The sequence below is a fragment of the Scylla paramamosain genome, chromosome 27 (genome assembly GCF_035594125.1).
Source record: "Scylla paramamosain isolate STU-SP2022 chromosome 27, ASM3559412v1, whole genome shotgun sequence".
NCBI classification, from domain to species: Eukaryota; Metazoa; Arthropoda; class Malacostraca; order Decapoda; family Portunidae; genus Scylla; species Scylla paramamosain.
In genome coordinates, this window is record NC_087177.1 from 12,374,309 (window position 1) to 12,400,496 (window position 26,188).

Genomic DNA, 26,188 nt, shown 5'->3' on the forward strand with positions numbered 1-26,188 from the left:
AAAAAATACAAAGTGTGTAGCTGCGGCGGTGTCTGGGCTTTTGGGAGAATGGGTGAACGTGGCAGTCAAGCATTCACACAGCGAAAGCAATACTCCATAGTCGCGCTGGTATGATTGGACAGGGAACAGGCCCAAATGCTGTCCACTGTATTGATATTCGTGTGGGGAGTGAATGCAGGGTTTTTGCTAGTTTTATTGAAGGTGTGGCTGTATCTGTGTATTAAAGCTGGTGTTTATGGTGTAGCATGTGATTTGGGTGATTTGATACAGCTTTTCGATACTAATGTTCATGTTTATTTTTGTTTTTTGTTTGTTTAAAGTGATTTCTTACTGACACTGACAAAAAAGAAAAATAAATAAATAAAGTAGTGCAAAGACACTGCACTGCAAATCCTTAACTGTCAGTGACATTAGTCTGGCTCAGTACAGTTAATGAAGAATCAAGTGTTATTATTAGCTACAAGGTTAAGGTTTATTGTAGATATTATATGGCCGTGTTGTTGTGGTAGAAGTGCAGAATTTTAACCACTTAGTCAGAAGATCGTAATTACTGAGTCTTTTTTCATATCATCTCTGTGCACGTGTTTCATTTGATTTGATATTAGATTTATTGCTGCTTATGATGTGTTGCTTATTTCTGTGAGAGTATGTGTGCTTTTTTTTCCGCTTTTCAAGGTGTGTCTGTACCTGTGTTCTGAAGCTGGTGTTTATGTTACCGTGTGATTTGGGAGTTTTGAAAGGATTGTTTTTAGAGTTTGTTTCAAATGTATGATTCCGTTGTTGCGATGGTGTGTAATTTTAATCAGCCAGTCAAAAGTTTATTTAGAGCGAGTTTAGATTATTGACTTTCTCTTTTTTTTTTCATTGTCTTGTTTGTTTCATCTTGTTTACCTTTAGATTTAGTGTTGCTTATGTTCTGGTCTATTATATAACTCTAGCATCAATAAGCGGCATAGGATAGTAAGGTTTTAGGATTTCAGTGCCGTTCTCAGCCTAAAATTGGTATCGAAAGCGCCTTATATCAGTAATGTACACCAGTTTATGGATGTACTTCTTATGTCCTCATCCTGCAGAAAAATAAAATAGTAAAGTATTTTCAGATTCCTACTGGCTTCTTCGAGATTTCCATATGTGTTTTTAGTAGTTTTTTTTTTTTTTTTTTACCTTCACCTAATTCTGGAAAAAAAAAATAAAGTATTGATAGAATATTTCCAAATTCCTATTGGCTTCTTGGCAATTCCGTTAGGCTCTTATTTGCTAACATTCACTTCATCCTTAAAAAAGAAAAAAAAAATTAGTAATGGAGTATTCGCAAATCCCTCACAGGTTAAGTCTGAAAGAAAGTCCCTAGGAGGCTCGATTTAAGGCAAAGGCTGGAAGAGAAGATAAACTCGAACCCTCACCTTTCCAAACACGCAAGTCCGGGAAGGAGAAGTTGTCACAGCACAGAGTCATTCATAAAACGGCCCGAAAACCACCCAAGCCCACGTATGCCATGCCTGCCGCTGCCTCCCACCCATGAACCGACATGGTGACTTGCAACTCCGTCATCAGGTCAGGTTGCGTCAGGTTGGGTTAAGTTCAGGTTAGATCAGGTCACCTCTCAGTCGCCATGTGTTTTGTTTATGGTCTGTGTTTGCGTTCAGTGGTAAGAGAAGTGGAATTTCTAAGGTGGGTGAAAAATAGTGGAGTTTCGAGTGTGGTAGGGAGGAAAATTAATAAGGTGTGAGGAAAAAAAATTCAAAGGTAGGAGAAAAATAAGGGGATTTATTGTAAGACCGGAGAAAAATATTGAAATTGCTAAGGTGCGGAAAATGATGGAATTTTAAAGGTTGGAAGGACAAAAAATAGTGAACTTTGTAAGGTGGGAGGAAAACAGTTAAATTTCGAAGGTGGGAGGGAAAATAGTAAAAATTCATTGTAGAATTTCTAAGGTTTGAAAGAAAATAGTGGAATTTCAAAAGGTGAGGAGAAAAATACTGGAATTTTAAAGATATGAGGAGAAAAATAGTGGAACTTTAAGGCGTGAGGAGAAAAAAAAGTAGAATTTCAAAGATGTGAGGAGAAAAAATAGTGAAATTTCAAAGGTTTGGGGGGAAAATCATTAAATTTTAAAGGTGTGAGGAGAAAAAAAAAATAGTGGAATTTCAAAGGTGTATTGTCCAGCAGGTCTTTTGGTCCAGTCTCAAGAAATGGATGGCTGCACATGCACTGCCCCTGCCTCCTTCTGCTCGTGTCCCGGTCCAGGTGAAGTTCAGGTAGAGATTTAAGCTGAGATTCTTGCACCTGACCGCTTGTGAGTGTGTGAGTGAGTGAGTGAGTGCAAGTGGCGGAAAGATGCACTGGAGCGTGGTGAACATTCCAGAAGCTGTCATGGTCGAGGTGGTATGCTCCTCTCTAAATAGCTTTTCTTCATGCCTTTACACTCAAGCGGAATGAAGGAAACTGGATCTTAATTTTTTTGGCAAGTTTTTTATAGTTTTTATTTCTTGTTGGTCTTGTTAGGTTCTTTTAGCTTTTCTCAAATGATTTTCTTTTTGTTTTATCATTTCCATAATTTCTACAATGAAAAGATGTACAAATTAGGAAAAGAATCTTATTTTTTTCTTAGCGGAGTGTTCCTTTGTTTTCATTTGTGTCGTCTGTTGGAATGTTATGTTTTTTTTTTACTTTTTCTCACTTGACTTCTGTTTTGTATATCTAAATCGTAATCACTAAATAGAGAAAAAAAAATATTAAGAAAAGGACCTTAATTAATATCCTATTCTGTATTCTCTATTGTATAATCGTCTTGTTGGGATGTTTTTTCTTTCTCATTTTATTTTGTATATCTATATCACATCACCAGCTAGAAAAGAAATAAATAAATAAAACGAACTAGAAAAGAACCTTCATTAACATCATTTCATCAACAAACACCACACTTATACATCACAATTAACCTCATATTCTAGCACACCACAATCCATCCCTAGTGACTGACGAGACAAAACAAATACCATCCCTTCCTTTTGACGAACATATCTTTTCTCTGAATCTTTCTCTCTGGGTCAAGGTGATGGTGGTGGTGGTGGTGGTGGTAGAGATGTTATGTAGTCAGTTGCGTAAAGTGTGGAGGTGGTGGTGGGATGGGGTCAGAGGAGGAGATGGAAGGAAAGAGGGAGGCAATAGGATTTAGGTATGGTGATGGTGGGAGTTAGTATATTGTGTGTTGTGTATGGTGTATTGGCCTCTGGTGGGCTGTGGCTGCTCGTATAGGGTTGCGTTAGAGATGTGACTGGGCTGTGTGGGACTATAGTGGGCTGTGGTGAGCTGGGCTGGGCTGTGGCTAGCTGTTGTAACCTGTGTTGGGCTATGATTGACTGTAGCACGGCAGTACTAGCATGTGGTGAGCCGTAAGGGAACGTGGTGGTGGGTCAGGGCGTGGGAGGTGACAAGGCTTAAGAGTAGCACAGAGAGGGCAGCAGCGGCGACTCACGGATGCCTTCACACAAGCACGGAGGCAGTGGGTGTTTTGGCGTTAGAGGATTACTTCGCTGTTATGCTCGTGTCCTTTGAGGCGTTTTCAGTAATGTGAAGAAGGAAGCACAGGAATATAAAGTGGATGTCTCTCACGCCAATATTTAACAATACGTTTTTCTTTCTTTGTTTTATGAATTATTGTTATTATTATTATTATTATTGTTATTATTATTTTTTTTTATGAATTCATTGATTTTCTTTCATGGAGGAATTTTAGTTGTTCTTATGTAGGTTTTTAATTTGTTTTCTTTCTTTCTTTTATTTATTTGGATAATGAACTATTTGCTTTACGTTTTCTCTCATTTGTTTGTTTATTGCATTGTTTAGAAAGGAATCTCTTTTTTTTAAGTTTATTTTTATTGGCTTAGAATGATTTAAAAAACATTTATTAATATTCTGTCTCTCTCTCTCTCTCTCTCTCTCTCTCTCTCTCTCTCTGTCTCTCTCTCTCTCTCTCTCTCTCTCTCTCTCTCTCTCTCTCTCTCTTTCTGACTTACCCGCTTCTTTTTCTTTACTTCTCATGCCTTCCTGTATTAAAGTATTATTTTCAGTCTCTTTTATCACTTGCATCACATGTTTCTCCCCCTCCTGCATCTCTTCTTAGCAACGAAACTATCTCCTGTATTTTTTTTTTCAGCACTGCAGTTTGATATCAAGTCTAGCCTGGCGTGAAATGAAAGATTGGACGGGTGTGAAGGCGTAAAATGAATCGTATGTATTAGACCTGATCAATGAGTCACGGAATAATGCAATATATCCAAGCATTTCCACACAACATTATAATAGAAATTCTTCTATTTAGCCTCACAAAGCATGTACTCCCGTGAATGCGAATACTTTAAAAGACTATATATATTTATGCATGTGTGTCTGTGTGTGTGTGTGTGTTTGAATATAATACTGCTAGTGATGGAATATGTAGAACACCAAATACATATACATACATACATACTACATATATATCATACGTGCTTTTGTATTTGTGTGTGTGTGTGTGTGTGTGTACGCGTGTGAGAGTTTTGGCTATTTGTGAAGCTCTCTCTCTCTCTCTCTCTCTCTCTCTCTCTCTCTCTCTCTCTCTCTCTCTCTCTCTCTCTCTCTCTCTCTCTCTCTCTCTCAGGCTCTGTGGACTTAAAGTAGAAAATAAAAGAAACAAACATAAAATAAGACTGTTGAAAAAATTATATACTCGGGAGACAAGGAGAGAGAGAGAGAGAGAGAGAGAGAGAGAGAGAGAGAGAGAGAGAGAGAGAGAGAGAGAGAGAGAGAGGAAAAAGAAAAAAGAAAAGCTTCAAAAACAAACATTGGCAGGAGTTACTTCAACTTTTCATGCTGCAAGTTTAGTGTGAGGAAAGTCCGAAGTCTCTCTCTCTCTCTCTCTCTCTCTCTCTCTCTCTCTCTCTCTCTCTCTCGTAGTGGCAACTCGGTGGCCGTCCTGGAGGGAGACACACCCACTCACTATATCCATACATCCCTCCTTCACCTCCCCCTCCCTCCCCCCATCCATAATCCCACCCTCACCTCTCCTTGCCGCGCAGAAGCTTTGATTAAGAATATTTTTGTGTACGGGAACTAAAGATGAAGTTTCTATACCTGCCGTAGAGTAGAAGGTGAAAGGCAACACACACACACACACACACACTCTCTCTCTCTCTCTCTCTCTCTCTCTCTCTCTCTCTCTCTCTCTCTCTGGTTCCCTTGTAGTGTCATCCATCCGTCACTCTATTGCTTCCTTGATCGTCTTCTCGTAAGATCAACTCTCGCTTCTCCACAGCAAGGATTGGTTGATGCTGGCTAAGGCTTTGTTTTGATGAGAGGATGGGCAGGAGTAGTAAGAGGAGGGGAAGAAAGGAGGAGGTGAGTAGTTCAGAATGTTTGAGAGGAAGATGATGATTAAGAAGAAAATAAAAAAAATTAAAAACTCGATGAGGTTTGGAAGGAGGAAGTGGAAGAGTCAAGAAAGTTTGCGAAGAAGTAGAAGAACGAGGAGGAGGAGGGAAGGGGGCGGGAGAAGAAGAAGCCACCGATAACTGAAGGCTTTGTCAAGTTGAGTTTGTTCGTCGTTTTGTTTCGTTATGCAAAATTGATGCGTTTTCCGTGACCTCTCTCTCTCTCTCTCTCTCTCTCTCTCTCCTCTCTCTCTCTCTCTCTCTCTCTCTCTCTCCCTGATCCGTGTTACTTTCAGTTTCTTCTCTTTCCTTTCTGTGTGCTATTTTTTATTGCTTTCTCTCCTTTGTATCTTCTATTTTTGCTTCTTTGTCATTCCTTCTGTCTGGTTTATTTTGTACTTCTTTCTATCGCCTTTGCTCTTCATTTTTTTTTTCTCCCTCTCCACCGTTTTCAATATCTCAACTTTTTCTTTCTTCCTTGTGTGGTTTTCTCTCAACATCCATTTTGTATTTCCTTTCTCTTGTGTATATTCCGTTTCATGTCGACGTTAATTCCGACGTCGAGTATCCTGCTGCAGTCCATTCCAGTGTGTTTTGTCTTTTTTCTTAGTCCTAGAGTCTTAATCAGCTGACAGTCTTCTTACAAAACCTGGCAACTGGTGAGAGGGCAAACAGATCAGAGGACTTGTGGTTGAAGGAAAAAGTTAAGCACAATGGCAGTGAATGCGGCAGGTTTTTCGGCCACTGAGCGTACTAAAAGGTTGGCCAAAATAGTGATGTTTTGTAATAGGTTTAAGATAGGGAAGAAGTATCAGGCAGTTACTTTTATATACTTCATCACCGCCCAGTTCTTCTTCTTCGTGAAAACTTTAGCGGAAACCAGCTCATTAGTTCCTTTTTATTTATTTATTTTTTTTTTTCATGTTGCGGAAATCAACCAAGGACAAAAATAAATAAAATAAATATGGTTAAAAAGGTGCTTGTTCAAATTTCACTCCTTAATTCCTGAAAAAAAAAAAAAATAGGAGCGCGAAATCCAAAAGAGAGGCTCATTTATTTTAAGAGACGCCTTGGGGTACTAATTCCTATTCAATTTACACACACAAAACTCACTTGAATTTGATATTACTACTTTGTGCGATTGTATTGCCCTACCTTCTCTCCATTTCTCTCTCCTTTCACTGGGTTTTATTTATTTATTTTTATTTTTTTTATTTTTTAATGTAGAAGGGGCACCGACCAAGGACAACAAAATATAAGAAAAAAAAAGCCCCCTGAGTTGCTAGTCCCCAAACAGTCAGAAACGATCCTCAAAAATTGGAGGTTAAGGGTCTTGAAACCTCCCTCTGAAAAGTTCAAGTCAAAGGAGGGTGGAAATACAAAAGCAAGTAGGGAATTCCTAACCTAACCAGAGAAGGTGATTACTAATTGAGAATGCTGGTTAACTCTTGCATTAGAGCTTGACATATTAACCATGAGCACCATTTGACATCGTTGTTGTGGCACCATTAATTTAGCTAATCAAAAATAACAATTTTTTATCACCCAATTTTAGTTTGTTTTATATCAGTTTCATTCTTTCTTCACTCAGCCAATCTTCATTACTCGATCCAGGTCGTCTTCATCTCTCCCTTTCGTTTCTCCTCCAGTCCTCTTTCCCTCCATCGTGTTTGTGTTTGTGGAGACAGTCTTTGTGTCAGCTTGGAGGCGATGCGGAACACGACCAGGCAGGGAGTACAGGGATGTTATCTCCCCTGTAGGTAAAAACGCATGCCTCTCAACTTCTCGAGGAAAATTAGAGGGTATAAATATCATTGTCCTATTATTAATGGTAATCCTAAAGTTTTGAAGGTTAGACCGTTAGACTTGGGTGTTGAGTGAGTGTTGTTGTGGAATAGTATACTTTTATCACATATTCCTCATGGTTTTTAGACAAGAGGTTGAGAGTGTAAATATCTTTATCTTATTATTAGTTGAATTCCTTAAGTTTTAAAGGTCAGATCATTAGAAGTGTGTGTTGAGTGAATGTCGTTGTGAAATGTAGAGATATGATGTACTTCTAACACGTATGCCTCGCAGTTTGCAGAGAAGTTGACGGTATAAATATCATTGTTATTGGTATTCCTAAAGCTTTCAAGATTAGGGAGTAGTCATTAAAGGTATGTGTTATTTTGAAATTATAGGTATGATACAATTTTAACATGTATACCTATCAGTTTCCATTGAGTTAAAGGGTATAAATCTTACCCCTATTATTAGTTGTGTTCCTGCAATTTTGAGGGTCAGATCATTGAAAGTCTGTGTTGGGCGAATTTTTTGTGAAATATTGTGGGCGAATTTTTTGTGAAATATTGTGATATAAACATACGGATCTTTTTTTTTTTTTTTTCATTTCTGTTCGTGGAGGGTTGAAGACTAGAAACTATGATCAGTGCGTAACCATAGCTTTAATATACGATTTAGAGATATAATCAATGTTGGTTTTTATTCATTGTGCTTTAAGGATAAAGTCACTATAAACGTATCTCAAATTAACTTAATTGCTTGGTATTTAGTTGTAATTTTCTGTTCTTTTTCATTCTCTCTCTCTCTCTCTCTCTCTCTCTCTCTCTCTCTCTCTCTCTCTCTCTCTCTCTCTCTCTCTCTCTCTCCGTCCCGTGACAAGAAAAAACGCAAGGACAATGTTAAAACCAATAAAAAAAATACAATCAACAATAAACACACATGAATTAAAGCGTTCAAAGAAAAAAAATAGACAGACAAACAATTAAGAAGCAACATCTCCCTCTTCAGCAAGGAGCATCTTGGGGCAGCTTGAATACACGTGCTTGACCCAAATTGTAGCCGGAAAAAAACGCGTCTCCCCGCGGCCGTGTACAAGCGCCATCAATTTCCGTGTTTTTAGAGCGGATTAAAACTCATTGCAGTGTGCTTACATGTGACCCAAATAGATACTCGGCTCGCCGCGTTGAAGTGCCGCGTAATTAATGATAACTCGCTCTCTCGATTGCCAGCACAGGACTGCATGCGTGTCCTCCACAAAGAAACACAAAGGAAGAACAAACAAAACAGACCAGTTGTTCATGAAGAGGTTTGTTTGTCATGAGTTGAGAGAGAGAGAGAGAGAGAGAGAGAGAGAGAGAGAGAGAGAGAGAGAGAGAGAGAGAGAGAGAGAGAGAGAGAGAAGGAGGGTTGGTTTGGGAGATAATTAAACAACATATGAACACATGGAAAGTTGCAAGATTAAGTAGGCCTACACATAATCTCAGTACAAGTTATGCTACATACTTACATGCATCTACTATCCCTACGAACAAATGCATTTAATTTTGTTTTAAACCTTTACCTTAGCTCGATACCAACTACCTGAACTTAGCACTAACAGCTTGAGACTTGGCACTAACAAACAACCTGGTATTAATAACAATTTATAAGTCATTACTAACAACCTTAGCATCATCACTAACAACCGGAAAAAAAAATAAAATAAAACTTGTCACTCCGAGAAAGTTTGTTACCCACCATTCCTCGCTTGTCTCTGGTCAGTATTCAGCCAGTAAATGTAAAAATTCTCTCTCTCTCTCTCTCTCTCTCTCTCTCTCTCTCTCTCTCTCTCTCTCTCTCTCAATCCGGTAACACTTGTCACGAAATTAAATGTCGCCGTCCACTCCCCTGTCGTGATGTAAACTTTTTGCATACTCGTAAATTAACGTGTCTGGTGTGTTTTTCCTGTTGGTGGCCGATGACCGGTATTCCAAGGTCAACATACACACACACACACACACACACACACACACACACACACACACAGCGGAAGAAAGGCTTACATTTCCTGTATCTGATTTCTTAAAATTATCTGCAGCCACGTGTTTTTATCTTTGTTTTTTTCGTGCTTAGTTAATTATGTATTATATACATTGCTCTGGCATGTTTGGTGTCTCAGTTTTTGTCTCTTCTTATTTGTGTGTTGAGATGTTTGTGTATCTCTTTTGTGTTCTTGTTTGTTTATTTACTTGTAAGTTGGTATTTCGTCTAATGGGATGTTCTATATATCTATTTATCTTCTAGTTTATTTATTTATTTGCTTGTTTGATTAAATTTTAGTCGCTGAAATGTTTGTGTATCTGCTTATCTTCTTGTTTATTTGTTTATTTACTTGTGTGTCCATTTCGTGAACTAAAATGTTTGTATTTCTCTTTTGTCTTCTAGTTGATTTGTGTACTTATTTGTATGTTGAGATTTTGTTTGCTGGAAAGCTTGGTATATCTGTATTTTTGTCTTTATTTATTTACTTGTCTGTTCCTGCTCGCTTCCTCTCTGCCTCTTTTGCCACCTTGGAGAAATTTTCAAGGTGATTAGTTTATAAACAGGGACATTCTTTTTCTCGTTCATTTTTCGTCTTGTTACGCATTTTATCACGCAAGGAAGCCACAGAACGCCTGACTTCTGATCTTTCTAAAGTTTCTGATTGGGGCAGAGCAAACTTGGTATTGTTCAATGCCTCAAAAACTCAATTCCTCCACCTATCAACTCGACACAACCTTCCAGACAACTATCCCCTCTTCTTCAATGACACTCATTTGTCCCCCCTCTTCTACACTGAACTTCCTCGGTGTGTCCTTTACTTATAATCTGAACTGGAAACTTCACATCTCATCTCTAGCTAAAACAGCTTCTATGAAGTTAGGTGTTCTGAGACGTCTCCGCCAGTTTTTCTCACCCCCCCCCCAGCTGCTAACTCTGTACAAGGGCCTTATCCGTCCATGTATGGAGTATGCTTCACATGTCTGGGGGGGTTCCACTCATACTGCTCTTCTAGACAGGGTGGAATCAAAAGCTTTTCGTCTCATCAACTCCTCTCCTCTGACTGACTGTCTTCAGCCTCTCTCTCATCGCCGCAATGTTGCATATCTAGCTATCTTCTACCGCTATTTTCATGCTAACTGCCCTTCTGATCTTGCTAACTGCATGCCTCCCCTACTTCCGCGGCCTTGCTGCACAAGACTTTCTTCTTTCTCTCACCCCTATTCTGTCCACCTCTCTAACGCAAGAGTTAACCAGTATTTTCAATCATTCATCCCTTTCTCTGGTAAACTCTGGAACTCCCTGCCTGCTTCTGTATTTCCACTTTCCTATGACTTGAATTCCTTCAAGAGGGAGGTTTCAAGACACTTATCCATCAATTTTTGACCACTGCTTTGACCCTTTTATGGGACTGGCATTTCAGTGGGCATTTTTTATATTAGATTTTTGTTGCCCTTGGTCATTGTCCTTCCTACATAAAAAAAAAAAATTCATATTTTTAATGGAAACACACACACACACACACACCCACACACACACACACACACACACACACACACACACACACACACTAATCACCACCTTTCAATGCTATTCCTCATCTCGTTTCCATACAGGCTCTTAATTTAGAATATTCTAGAATATTCACCTTTTACACACACACACACACACACACAGACACACACACACACACACACACACACACCCTCTCTCTCTCCCTCCCTCCCTCCCTCCCTCCCTCCTTCCCTCCCTCCCACCAACCCACCACCACCACCACCACCACCCTCTCCAACTTTACCTCTCACCAACCCCCTTCAAGAAAAAAAAATCATTTCGTAGGGCGTGTTCGAAAATAGTCCCAAATCCTCCTGCTCCAGATAGATTTGAATTCGAAGCTCCGTTTGCAGCACGAGTCGGTGAACTGAAGCTCCGATTTGAAAAGTTTGCAGGCGGTGGCAGGTTCAGTATCAACTTTTTGCAGGCTGTGTGAATGACGGGACGTTATTTAGAGCAAGGGAGAGAGGGAGTGAAGGAGGGAGGAAGGCAGGGAGGGGCGGTACACCTACATACATACACACCTACGCTCATACACACCTGCCTACACACACACACGCACACGCAAACTTACTCACTCTCCTCCATGCGTATATTCGTACACTTGGTCGGGCAATTTATAAATCCTACCTAACTATATATATACGCACGCAAACTTTACATACACGCCTGCCTATCTACGATACTAATTACCTACCTACACATACGCACTCACACGCAAATTTACACACACGCCTACACATCTACACACCTACCTACCTATGTATCTACACTCATGCACTTACACGCAAACTTACACCCTACATGCATACCTACCTGCCCACCTACACACACGCACGCCCACGCCCCTCATTCCCGTGTTAGTGTAATGATTGTGTGAGGAAACCATCAAACGCTCATCCTCTTTTGGTAATCAAGTATAGTAGTAATCAGAATTGGACGTGAAGGAAGGGTTGCTGGAATGGTAATCTCTCTCTCTCTCTCTCTCTCTCTCTCTCTCTCTCTCTCTCTCTCTCTCTCTCTCTCTCTCTCTCTCTCTCTCTCTCTCTCTCTCTCTCGTTCTGTGTAGCGTGCGGTTGTATCTTTTATTTTTAGCTGTTTTTTTCGTTCTTTTAAAAATTGGTATTTCTATTTTTTCTCGCCCCTCTTTTCAATTTCTTTGTTTTCTGTATATAGCTGTATCTTACATATTTCTGTTACGGTAGTTTTTTTTTTTTCATCTTCCCTTCTCTTTCGTTTCTTACATTTAGAGCCGCGTTTGACTTTGTGTTTTGTTGTTGTTGTTTTATTACGTGAAGCTTAATGTGAGACAGAAGTTAAAAAAAAATGCATTGGGGTTAGAGGCGAGACTATGAAGTAAGTGGATATTGTGCGAAATTAAACCTGACGACATGGGATAAACTAGAAAATAAAATGCATTTGGTTTAAAAGTAAGACTGCAAAATAAACGGAAATATTATTAACTTAATGAGAAAAAAAAAAACACTCGGATAATAGAAAAAGATTAATCACTGAAAGAAAATAAAAACAAACACTAAGTACTAAACATAAAAAAAAAAAAAAGAGAAGAATAGGAAAACAGAAACTGAAGGAAAAAAGTAGATAAAGAAAGTAAAATCAGACAAGTAAAACAATGCAAATAAATATTCAATGGAGGGGAATAAAACCAAAAGAAACGCTGTTCACAAAGTATTATAGATAAAATAATAGAAAAAAAATAGGAAAACAAACTGAATACCAGAAAGAAGTACATGGAGAAAATAACTAACAAAACCAATATAACTGATGAAATTATATGGAAATCAAAATGAAATAGTGTGGTATATAAAGAGAAGAAAATTTAATAGCAATAATGAAAAAAAATATATATATAAAGCTGTATTGAAACTAAATATATAATAGTGTAGTATATAACAACAACAAAAATAAAAACGATAATAGAAAACACGTCGGATTAACATAAAATATAGAAATTAAAATATACGGTTGGAAAACATGGACAAACGGAAGGAATTTATGCAGAAAATGGACATTCCCTTGTTTTGACCTTAGGGCACTACGTTACGTGACTTCCCATAACCGGATGTGCTTCTCATAACCTTTCCCGCTGACCTGAACCTCGTGACATGTGCTGGGGGAGGGGAGGCGTCTGACAGGGAGGAAAGAGTGATTCGAGCAGTCGGAAACATGGGCGTTAGGTGTGGTGGTGGTGGTGGTGGTAGGTCTATATAGTTTGTATTCATATTTCTTGTTTTTCCTCGTCTTCTTTCGTGTTCTTTTGTTCGTGTTCAGCTCCCCCTCCTATTTTTTTTTTTTTTTTTTGTGTGTGTGTGTGTGTTTATGTTCGCTGTTGTTGTTGGTGTTGTTGTTGTTGGTGGTGGTGCTGGTGTTGTTGTTGTTGTTGTTGTTGTTGTTGTTGTCGTTGGTGGTGGTGGTGGTAATGTTTTTGTTTTTCTCCTCTTCCTCCTCCTCCTCCTCCTCCTCTTCCTCCAGTTGTCCCCCTCTCTCTTCTCCTCCTCACCCACCACCACCACCACCACCACCACCACCACCACCACCACCTCCTCCTCCTCCTCCTCCTCCTCCTCCTCCTCCTCCCCTCCTCCTCCTCCTCCTCCTCCAGTTGTCCCACTCTCTCTCCTCCTCCTCCTCCTCCTCCTCCTCCTCCTCCTCCTCCTCTACCTCCTCCTCTACCTTTACCTCTACCACCACCATCACCACCATCACCACCACCACCTCCTCCTCCTCCTCCTCCTCCTCCTCCTCCTCCTCCTCCTCCTCCTCCTCCTCCTCCTCCTCTTAACCCACCACCACCACCTCCACCTGTTATTCCGTATCCGTGAACAGAATTGTACCCAGGCTCAATCAGTGTTCACCTTTGGCCATTCCGTAGCGACCTTTCACCACCGCGATGCTGTGCCATTCTATTCACAGAAAGACAGTCCTCGATGTAAACAGTTTTCCGCGACTGAGGAAGTAGTATATTCTGAAGGGAGTAACCGTGCGATGACGAAGAGCAGCCTGAAGAGGGAGGGATGCAAGAGGCTTTGTAATCAGAAGAGGACAGAAAATGATGAGGTCAAGTTTTATACTGTTAGATTTCAAAACAGGTTCAGGAAGGAATTCGTTCTTAGAGTGGTACGTGAATGCAGTAGACTCAATAATGAGGTTGTTAGTCCTGAGTCATAAGGGAGCATTAAGAGAAGGCTAGACAAATTCATGGAAGAGGAGGATAGGTAGATAAAGGTACTGTAGGTATGTTTCTTTCAGGGACTGGCACGTGTAGGGTTGATGTCTTCTTTCAGTTTCCCTTATTTTTCTTATGTTCTTATGAGTATGTAGTACAGGATGAGTGCCTAGGTTAGGAAGTTTGACTAAAGGAAGAGGATGAGGATGGTAATAAAAAAAAAGTGTGGGTGTTATAGAGATGGACATAACTTTGCGTGAAAGGAAAAAGAAAAATGAGGTGTAATTGCAATAAATTGTGATGCAGGGTGAAGGAGTATGAGGATCTGTTAGAAATAAGAATAAACCCCCCAAAAAATAAATATTTCTTAAAAAATTGTGCGATTATATAAGAGTCGACATGCTTTAGTAAGAAAATAATATAGGGGATAGTCTCAAAAATGTGATAGTGAAGAAACCTGGGAAAAATAAATGGTAATATAACAAAATATATGGTGCTGCAGAAGTAAACATGGCTTAGTAAAAAAGAAAAAAATATATAATAACTGGTTAAAAAAAAAAAAGGTGGTACTGAATAAAAACTTGGAAAAATGGAATTAGGAAGAAAAATTTGGCTCGAAAAAAAAAAAATATGACGATGAAAGAAAATGTGTGGCGCCGTATAAGTAAATACGGGTTAGTAAGAAAATAATACGATGACATGTTAGACAAATGTGGTATTGACTGAAGAAAAATAAGAAATGGAACCGGGAAGAAAATTCAGTTAAAAAATATATACTGATTAAAGACAGTGTGATGTAAAAGCAAATATGACATAGTAGGCAAATAATAACAGGTTATAAAAATGCAGCATTGAGTGAAGGAACATGAGAAATAGAGGAAAAGTTTAGCTAGAAAACGTTTGATTACAAAAATAAAAATGAATAAATAATACGCTGACTTATAAAAAAAAATAAATAAATAAATAAATAGAAAAAAAAAGTGAGATAACATGAGAAGCTGCAAGACCAATCGACGATATTATTATGGAAAGAAATCCCATTATATAAAGACAATGAACAGGATGTGTTTATGCTAGGAACTGACATGGCAGTGAGAATGCGATATGAGACGTAGCTGCAAAACTGTGATATTCTTTGAAGAAATACGAATACCAGGAACAGATTGGAAAAAAAAGAACAAATATTGCAAGAGGAAGTGATGCTGTTATAAAAAAAAAAAAAGATAAAAAAGAAATACCTTAAGAAATAACAGGAAAGTAACGCGTGAATGTATTATACAAATGAGAAACAAGCGAAAAAACATGACAAAAAAAAAGAAAAAAAAAATGGAAGAAAGAGATAAATATAATACGAGAAACTAACATTACTATAAAAATAATAACAATAATGATAATAATAATGCTGTTATAAGAAGAAATACCTAGATTATTAACAGGAGAGCAAAGTGTGAATGTATTGTACGAATGAGAAAAAAAAAAAAGCGGAAAAGAATCATAAGCACGAAATGTTAGAAGGAATGAGAAGAATATACAAAGAGAAACTGACATTGCAAGAGAAACAACAACAACACCGGCAACAACAACAACAACAACAACAACAACAACCACCACCACCACCACCACCACCACCACCACCACCACCACCACCACCACCACCACCACCACCACCACCACCACCATCATCATCATCATCATCATCATCATCATCATCATCATCATCATCATCATCATCATCATCATCATCATCATCATCATCATCATCATCATCATCATCATCATCATCATCATCATCATCATCATCATAACAATAAAAGGCTTACTCAACAAGAAAGTATTCACACAGACACAATACACAAATAAACATAGGTAAAAACATGTCACGTTTTACAAGAATTAACATCTAAACACTACTAGTGAACAGCTGCTAAAAGCAATACCAATACAAAACAAACTAGAGTACCAAACTAATATGAAAATCCAAAGAAACAAACGCACAACAAGTTACACAACGAGAGAAAGACAGTAACGGCGTGATGCAAGGTATGGGAGGAAAAAAAAAGACTAGGTGCAGTGGACTGGATATGTGGTCAGGTAAGGACGTGCGTGGGAAGGCAAAGGAAGGATGTGGCCGGAAAGGGAGGTGATCCAGAGAGGCATGTGATTTCTGGACTCTCAGTTGAACTTGAGCGAGAGAGAGGAGTGGCGTACCGTAACTAGAAAATGCGATTGAGAGATATTTTAGAGAGAGAGAGAGAGAGAGAGAGAGAGAGAGAGAGAGAGAGAGAGAGAGAGAGAGAGAGAGAGAGAGAGAGAGAGATGAGAGAGAGAGATTTAAAAAACGTTTAAGATAAACAGACAGGCAGTTAGAAAGACAGACCAACAGACACAAGGGATAACTATCATTGCGTTAACTATACCAGCCTGCGCGCCCCCCCCTCTCTCTCTCTCTCTCTCTCTCTCTCTCATCTCTCTCAGGGCAGCAGCAGATCGGAAAGTCAAACATACTGACGGATATAGCAGATTAAACCTCCTATTAGATACTTGAATGGAAACGTAAGAGGAACCTGGAAACAATGGACGAGGAGGAGGAGGAGGAGGAGGAGGAGGAGGAGGAGGAGGAGGAGAAGAGGAGACGCTACCCTGAGCACGAGACCGATGAAGAGATGAAAGACAAGGCAAATGTACATACAACGATTGATTAGAATGAGATGGTACAAGAATTTCCAGAGAGAGAGAGAGAGAGAGAGAGAGAGAGAGAGAGAGAGAGAGAGAGAGAGAGAGAGAGAGAATGAATACTTGTTAATTAAAGAGGCTGAGAGAGTGAGTGAGGGGTGAAAAGGATGGATGGATGGAGTCTTGTGTAGGTGGAACGGAGGGAAAGAGTAAGGAAAGGGAGAGACGAGAGGAGGCCTTTGGGAGGAGGAGGAGGAGGGAGAGGCAGCCAGCCATTCAACCAACCAGGTAAAGGAGGGCGTGGCCACTCAAGGTGAAGCAGATTCTACCTGTCCCGGTGTATATATAGCACTGACGTCACCACTCCTACATCCCCCTCTGTATACCCGCTCCTCCTCCTCCTCCTCCTCCTCCTCCTCCTCCTCTCCTCCTCCTCTTCCTCTTCTTTCCCCTTCACTTACCATCACCACGTATTTTCCCCATAGCAATACTCAACAGGATGGAAAAAATAATATTGTATTACTCTAGCATCACTTCTTTCTCAGGATTCCACTTGGTAGAGAAGCATCCGTGTTTCCTCAATAAATATCCATTTGCATTATCGTTATGATGTGATTCCAGGGCGAGGTGGCTACAGTGTTATTTTCTTTGCTTTTTTTTTTTTACCGTTTTTCTTTTTTTTTTTTTTTTCCTTAAGTTTGGTTCTCTAATTTCCTGTCCTCGGTTAGCTGGCTTGGAAGTTCTTGGTCTTTGGTATTGGTTCTCTCTCTCTCTCTCTCTCTCTCTCTCTCTCTCTCTCTCTCTCTCTCTCTCTCTCTCTCTCTCTCTCTCTCTCTCTCTCTCTCTCTCTCTCTCTCTCTCTCTCACCTTCCTTTCATCCCTCTTCCTTATACCTTAGTCACCCTTCCTTACCTTTCTCTCTCTCTCTCTCTCTCTCTCTCTCTCTCTCTCTCTCTCTCTCTCTCTCTCTCTCTCTCTCTCTCTCTCTCTCTCTCTCTCTCTCTCTCTCGCCGTAACTTTGCCACGGAACTCATTACACTATGTTAATATGACCACAAAACACCCTCATCGGGTGCCGCACCCACCAAAACACTCATTAAAAGAAAAGTCAGATTTAAGAATGAGCGGAAAAGTTTAGCGGGCGACGTTAGAATATAAGTTGAATAGAAAAAAAAAAGAAGAGAATGAGAAACTGGTATATTAAAAAAAAAAAAAAATGGTTGATGGGACAAGTTAGCTGCGTGAAAATTGCTATATACTACCAGTACTTGTTATGGAGGGGAAATGATGTGGTGTGTTGGGGTTAGGGGATGGGGGAGGGGAGAGGAGAGGTCGGGAGTTGAAGTGGGTGTGTGTGTGTGTAGGTGGTTGGGTGGTGGTGTTTGCTGTTCTTGTTGTTGCTGCTGTTTTCTTTTGTTTTCTTCTTTTTTCACTCCTCCTCCTCCTCCTCCTTGATCTTGCGATAACAAAAACTTAACCAATTTCCTTTCCTTCATTTTATTTCCCCTTTCTCTCGTCATCCCTTGTGTCATTCCTCCCGCGCCTCGTCAGCGTCGCGTACAAAAACATCACGACTCACATTTGTTGATATTCTCCCACTGCTTGATCCTCTCTTCCTTTCTCATATTATCTCTCCCTCGTAATTTCTTTTCGTCCTCAATGCCTGTGCTTTCTCCTCAATATATATCAGTTTTCCTTCACCTTTTCTTCGTCTCTCTCTCTCTCTCTCTCTCTCTCTCTCTCTCTCTCTCTCTCTCTCTCTCTCTCTCTCTCTCTCTCTCTCTCTCTCTCTCTCTCTCTCTCTCTCTCTCTCTCTCTCTCCTCTCCCAGTCTGTCCTTGCATCCAATTATTTGTCAGTCAGTCAGTCTTTCCGCACCTTTCTCCTCGTCCTTCCTCAACTCTCGCTTTTTTTTTCCCTTTGTATTGTCAGTTTGTCACTTTTCCTACGCCTTTCCCTATTTCTCCCCCTCGCTTCCCCACCTCGCCTGTCACCTCCCCCTATAAAGATGGCCCACCTGGCTGCCGCCGTCACACCTGAGGCCACTAATCTCAGTTACGTACACACCAGGACCCTTGAGAGTGATAGACAGGACCCCAGAGCTCTGCCGGGTACACTGCTTCACTTCTCTCCTCTCCCTCATTCCAGTCCCGTTCCTTCCCTTTATTGTTTTAATATTTTGATGCGACCACTACTTGTTCCAGATTATTTGATGAAGGGGACAGGATTGATGTCCACCACTTGTATCGAATATGTTTTACCTCTCCTCTTCTTTACTGTTCTGAGTTTAGATGATGTACTTGCCCAGTTGATCATGCGTGCCATTGCTGGGTCAGATGAGGAGCTTGGTGTGTTGGTAGCGTGGAGAACCGCTAGTGAGCTTCGTATCTCTGGTAACTTGGAGGGTCGTGATACAGTTGGTGTGTGCGAGTAAAAGACACGTATGATGAGAGTCCTTGATTTAATAATAGGTAGAATGTACACACTTGATATGAGACGAGATTGTAACGTGACGATTGGTTGTTCTCTCTCTCTCTCTCTGAAGAGATATGAAATGATGACTGAGCAGCGCCTCTCAAGACTGACTGAGTGGCTGAGCAGAACTGAGTGAGAGGCCAAGACTGACTGCTTGTGACTGGGTGACTGACTCTGAATTCTGACTAACTCTGAACTGAACTGGACAGAGAGTTCGCTATCATGCGGGCTGTATTTATCTGAGCTAAGTGGATCACATTTTGGTTTTTAGAGAGAAGAAATGACCAGTGAGTTGCCATGAAATGATGTAAAAGGGCCAATAGGATATCTCGTTTTTTTAGCCAGTGACCAGGAAGGAAGACTCAGACCAAACACAGGTGTTTTCCCTAAGGACTGGAAGTGGGTATGAAATTCCTTTGAGAGGTAGAGAAGGAGAGAGGTTAAAAACAGAATAGACTGGCTGGCCATGGGCATAGGTGGAATGAATATGAACACTCGCGTGTGGGATGGATATATGAAATGGTGAATATATATATATATATATATATATATATATATATATATATATATATATATATATATATATATATATATATATATATATATATATATATATATATATATATATATATATATATATATATATATATATATATATATATATATATAAAATTGTTGAGAGTGATACATTATATCCAATCCTCTTACCTCCTTCATGTGGCTTTTCACACCATTCTTACTTTCCTTCTTCCTTCTTTGTTTTACTTCCCTTCTTTCTCCTTTCTTACTCATTTTTATTTCCTTTTCTTGTTTGCCTCTTTCTCTCATTCATTCATTCTTCATATCTTTCCTCTTTCCCATCTTTCATCCGTCTCTCCAACGCTTCATCATTCCTATTCTTCCTTTTTCTCCTTCCTACCTTTGTTCCTGATCTTCCCTTCCTTTTTTTTTTTTCATTCCACCTCCCTCTCGTTCTCTCCTCCTCCTTCCTTGTTGTGTTAAAATTATTGTCTCATGTTTTTCTTTGATTTTTCTATAAGCAAATGAAGAATCAGAAGTATAATATTGTTCTCGAGGAGTGGTTGTCTCGGCGAGGACCTCCTTGGAAACAGAAAAGGTGGAGGACAAAGGAAATATAATAATGAGCTTTAATTTGATGTACTTTTCTCTCTAGTAGAAAGCAACGCGACCTCAGTCTTTTAGGAATGGACAATTTTTAGGCGAGTTAGTTAGTTACCTAAGCAGTTTACGTGCGTATCTCTTCCCTCGACTTCCCAATTATGTACAGCGCTGCGTACGAGTACTTCATTAGTCTTAGCCTGGGTGGATCAGATTCCCTAGTTAGCGTTGCCTTGCAGGGGAACTTTGTACTGCGTCTTAGGTCCTGGCTGGCGAGGCGGGATCCTGACCATGATGGAAGGAGGCGCAGCTCACGGTGTCCCTCAGGTTCCCTCACGTGGCCGCGACTCGAGGAAGGCGTTAAGTGATAGGATGGACGGCGAGGGCAAGTAGGAGGTTAGCGAGTGATAGAGTGAGCGAGTAACAGGAAAGGTAAAATTATTTAATGATAGGACAGACGTTGAGTTACTATGTGGAAGGATGGAAGTAGAGGTAAGGTGGACAGTGAGTGGTAAGATGAGTGATGAGAGGTTAGATAGACGTTGAGTGACTGGATGGGCAGTGATTGGAGGGAGGATGGACATTGATAGACATTGATAGAGTGGACAGTGAGTGACAGAGTGAGCAGTAAATGGTAGAGAAAATGGAAGCTGGTAGGGTGAGAAATGAGAAGCAACTCGAACAAAGACTTAAGCATAGTAAGTAAAAGTAATGAGTAAAGATGTCACTCACCACTGCAACACATGAGAATTGCACCATAGCGCAACGTCTAATGAAAGAAAGACTTCTGTATAAGTACCTAAAGAGTTTCCGTTTCATTACACACTATAAGATCGCAAGTGATTTTATCCCATTCAATAACTAGGACATTCCACGTAACATTCCTAGAAACGCTCGTTTTCATTCAGTTCGAGGCGGGTGAGTGCTGCGCTTGAAGTGATACAAAGACTCCCACCATTTTTTTTGTTGTGTTTTGTAGTGAGTGAGTGTATCCCTGTCGAGTGTGGAGGAAGATTGATTACATTACCGGAAAAGCGCGTTCGTTTAGATAGCTGGAGGCGGTGTGTGTGTGTGTGTGTGTGTGTGTGTGTCTGTGTGTGTGTGTGTGTGGGCGAGAAAAAGACACATGTGGGAGGCGTGTAACGTATCAGCTTGCGTTTCTTTGATTTGTTTCTTCCGTTTCCTCTGCAGTTTCCTTTCGGTTCTCATTTTCTTCCACAAATCTCTCTCTCTCTCTCTCTCTCTCTCTCTCTCTCTCTCTCTCTCTCTCTCTCTCTCTCTCTCTCTCTCTCTCTCTCTCTCTCTCTCTCTCGCTACATCCATCTCTTTAAGCCAAGGTCAGGACCAAAGAGGACAGATCTAGGTGAAAGGTCAATCCCCTGGCCTCCCCCGCTGTCCCTCCGGCCTTTCCTCCTTCCCCCCTCACGCCCTCGCTCTTTCCGGCATCCATCCTCCCTCGCACTCTCTCACTCTTCCTCGCTCCTGCACACCCACGCGCTCTTTACACTACTCACTCTCCTGTCACTAGCAAGCTTCTCTCTACCTCTACCGCGCTGCTCGCCTACGCGTCGCTCACTTCCTCGTGCCCCGCTATCCCAGGCTGCCCCGGCGCTACCTGCCCCGCCCCTCGCCGTCTTCACCGCATGGGGTTGTGCACGGCGTCGCTCAGAAACACTTCGGCGCTGTGACGGTAATTGGCAGTGAGTGGCTTTGATGGGATTTGCAGGACTCAGAACACAGCTGGAAAACATTTGATCATTATCTCACTGCAGGATTTTCTCACTTGGGTTTAATGTATTGGTGGACTGTTGATGTTGATTGTTGTGTTGCTCTTTTTTGGGTTTTCTGTTGTGAGGAGTGAGCGAGAATGGTAACCTTTAGTATTACTCCTCTACTTCCTATGACTGAAGCTTTAAGTTGTTCTTACTTTAGTGTTCTGTAGTCAGGAATGAATGAGAGTACCAACATTTAACATTACTATTCTTCTTCCTGTGACTGAAGCATTAAATTGTTCTTATTTCAGCGTTTTCAGTAAGGAATGAATAGGATAGCAACCCTTTAACACTATACTTTTTGTTACTGCAGCTCGCAATATTTCCTATGCTACAGTAGTGTTCTGTAGCAAGGAGTGAATGTGAGCAGCAATCTTTAACATTACTACCCTGCCTGGAAGAGATCGGAGCACCAGTCACACATATGCCTGAAAAGTATTTGCTTATATAAAGGCTGGCCCTAATTCATACACACATAAAACACACGTAACATGGACTCAATTGGCTATTAATAAATGTTGCAGATATTTCAGGAAAGCAAACGTGCGACACCCATTCATGAGGCGAAGAGAAGAGAGAGTAAAGAAGATAAAAGAAACCTATGCAAGACCGTTTCGTGATTGGAGAAAGTGAAAAAAGGAAAAGAAGGGAAAGAGAAACCTTTCCATGACGGGGGAAAATGAGAGAGGGAAAAAAAATAAAAGAAACCTATGTAAGACCTATTCATGAGGGAGGAAAATGAGACAAGGAGGAAGGTAAGAGAAACCCTCCACTAGCTAACTACTTGACGTTCACGCCCTCTGCCTGCCTCGTCTGCAACCCGGCAAGGCCACGCACCCTCCAGTAACTACCCTGTCAGTGATCCAGACGCCCCGTAAAGAGCATTAGGCCGGGGCATTATGCTGATCCTCGTATGCACGGCGACGCGGAGAACAAAGGACTCTTAGAAAGTTGGTCCGTTCCTCGCAAAACTAATAGAAAATGACGACGGCCGGATTCAATAACTGTCCCGCTTGTTGGTGACTTGGGCCGGCCAGAAGGAACATTGGTCTGGTTGGTTGGGTTGGTTGGTTAGCTTGGTCTGTGCTTCCTTGTGTGTGTGAAGATATTTATGAGGTGTTTTTTGTTGTTGTTGTTGTTGTTTTGCTCTTGTTCTTGACTTGTTTTTATTCTTGCCCTTGGTTTTATTCTTGTTTTTGTTCTTTTTTTTTTGTTGCTTTTGTTCGTATACTTGTCTTTCTTGTCCTAGTTGTTGTTGCAAACTTAATCTAACTTGGTCTAATAGTAATTGATAAAATTATAAAGTAAAGAAAATAGGTCTTCATCTTTCTCTTCCTCTTCCTCATCCTAATCTTTCTCCTTTTCCCGTATGCCCAGTCTAGTTGAAGCCATTTACAATTTCACCTACCTATATATTCCTACTCATTATGTATAGCGTTACTCCTATTCTGTATAACGCCCCTGCAAGTCCATCTTACTCAGTCTCCCGTTAGATCTTCAAGAGGCACACTGGGGCCAGCCATAGGGGAAGGATGAAACAAGCGATAAAGCAGCCCTGTCCTGCTTTCGCCGCTTCTACCAACGAGAAGCAAGCGCCGGCCCGGGATTCGCCTGTAAATTAAATTAACCCAAAATAGCAGCAGTGCGGGCCCTCTGATGCGAGCACTGCCACAACAACAGACAACGTTTTACCGAACGTCGTACGGAGAAGAACACTATCGTACACATGATCAGGAAGAAAAAAAAATGTTACGAATAAGACTGGAGGAATATAAGACAAAGAAGAAAAATAACGTATAAAAGAGAGGAAAATGACAAACATGATATCGTTAAGTCAGGAAGAAAAAGCGTCGTACGTAGTGGAACAATATTCCACACACATTCAGAAAGGAAAAAAATATATTGTTGACAAACCTGGGGAAATATAATACTGAGGAGAGGAACAATGTCCTATAGAGAAATGAAATCGTTGTACGTACAAAGAAGAGGAAAATGACAAGAGAAACTGAATATCGTACACACGTTTAGGAGGGGAAAAATCATATTACAGACAAGACTAAAGGAATATAACACAGAAGAGAGGAAATGCGTTCTATAGAGGAATGGCGACGTTTTACTGAAATAGACAAAACTTGCACTTTATTTAGAAATTTTACGTAGAAGAGAATTAAAATTTATACAGAGCATCTTTATAGAAAAGGAGATTATAAGACACTGACCAGAGTATTTTGTAGAAGAAAAAATAAGGAGAAAAGAAAACGCCACAGTGAGGAGAGATAAAAGTTAAATGCACGATAAAATACTGTCGTATAGAACGTCGTACGGAGAAGAGGAAACAATCGTACATTGAATAGAACATGTTACGGAGGAAAGGAAAGAGCTAAGTATGTAGTGGAGTGAAAGGAATAATGCACGTAAAAGGTAGATGCTCAGGGCGTGAGTGCCCCCAGTGGCTGTGATGTGATTCATAATTTAAAATAGCATCATTGTACTGACATTAATGATGACGACGATGATTAACTGTAGTAACTGAGTGTATTTTATTTGCTTAGCTTTATATTCCATTAAGTTACGCTGCGTTGTGTTAGGTTGTAGTATATTTATTTATTTATTTATTTATTTAAACTTGTGAGGCACCAAACAGTAGAGTGCGTGATATTTTTACACAAATGTCATGAAGGTCTAGGAGTGGTGTTACTTTGTCCTAATAGTCACTCACCATTATCTGAGCACACACACACACACACACACACACACACACACACACACACACACACACACACACACACACACACACACACACACATTAATGCACTGGAATCCTGGAAATGATCCTAACATAAGTTGCCTTGTGCCTGGCTGGAAATGGAAGGGAGGGAAGTTAAGAGGAGAGAGCAGGAGAGGATGAACAAGACTAGTAAGACAAGGAGAAGGATGAGAAGAGATAAGGAAGGCTGAGATAGTATAGAAGGAGAAGGAATAGAGGAACGGGAATAAAGATGAGTAGGGTAGAGGTACGTACAGTGGGACCGCTCGCGTTTAGGGGGCCGAGGGATCCTTAGACGCACGGGTCGGTATCCTGGCCGCTGTCCGAGGGTGGGAAGGGTATCCAATAAGGGCAGCAGCTCCCAAATGCCAAATCCAAAGTCCTCGCCCTGATAGACTAGGGAAGCTGGACGTAAACCCGAAAAAAAAAAAAAAAGGTAAAGGGAACACACACCACACACACACACACACACACACACACACACACACACACACACACACACACACACACACACACACACACACTGCTCCATAATCACGGTTCAGTATTAGATCGACTTTATTAATTGCTTGAGTAAACCTTCACTGTCTTTTTTGGAAGCAACAATCGTGTGTGTGTGTGTGTGTGTGTGTGTGTGTGTGTGTGTGTGTGCGCGCGCGCTACCATAGGACACCTACACATATACTCCATAACTCTGATTCTCCTCCTCCTCCTCCTCCTCCTCCTCCTCCTCCTTACCCGTGACATTCCCCTAATCTTGTTAATCAGGGCGTTAGTGTTAATCAAATTGTAATTGTCTAATCAGGAAGCTTTAAGAACTTAAAGATAAATAGGTACGTTTAAACAGACTGTCACGTGTAGGCTTCTTGCGGTTTCCCTTATTTTCCTATTTTCTTGAACATAGCGCCTTTCTAAGTCCTATTTTCTTTCTGCAGGTGTAAGTAGAGGCAAGTTGGAAGCGATCATGAAGGTAGGTAAATGTGGTGACGATAGTTATGGTTGTGGTGGTGGTTGCGGTGATGTAATGGCATGTTGACCTTAATAATTGGAGTGTTATGGTTTAATTATCGCTTTGTGCTGTCTAGTGCGTCCCCCGAGGCTTGGAATATATGCTAGTGTGGAGTGTGCGGCGGCCAGTGAATGTCTGATGCGAGCTTCATAATTAACATGATTATTGTGAGCTGCTGAATGTGGGATGGACGGGGGAGAGAGGAGGATGAGCTAGTGGGTAAGCGGACTAAGGGTTGGATGAATGGATGGATGAATAGACCGATGAAGAAATAGAGAAACTAACTAACGGACTGAAGGACAAGCGAATAGAATAATGGGTGGATAGACGGTTGGGACAGATAGACATGTAGACGGACGAAAGGATACAGAGATGTGTATACAAACGGACAAGATGACGGTTTGAAGAATAAATGGAT

The 26,188-nt window shown here is 40.7% G+C and overlaps 1 long non-coding RNA gene across 12 annotated transcripts in view; it reads left to right on the forward strand.

The window, feature by feature from the left end:
• Positions 1-26,188, forward strand: part of LOC135114229 (uncharacterized) — a 238,827-nt gene that overhangs the window by 91,222 nt on the left and 121,417 nt on the right. For 8 of the 12 annotated variants that reach the window (XR_010275458.1, XR_010275459.1, XR_010275457.1 and 5 more), the window contains 4 exons: positions 1,327-1,554; positions 2,170-2,258; positions 4,160-4,233; positions 25,697-25,731. This is a non-coding gene — a long non-coding RNA (uncharacterized LOC135114229). The remainder of the gene's footprint in view (positions 1-1,326; positions 1,555-2,169; positions 2,259-4,159; positions 4,234-25,696; positions 25,732-26,188) is intronic. The other 4 variants (XR_010275452.1, XR_010275453.1, XR_010275460.1 and 1 more) reach the window with 2 other exon arrangements.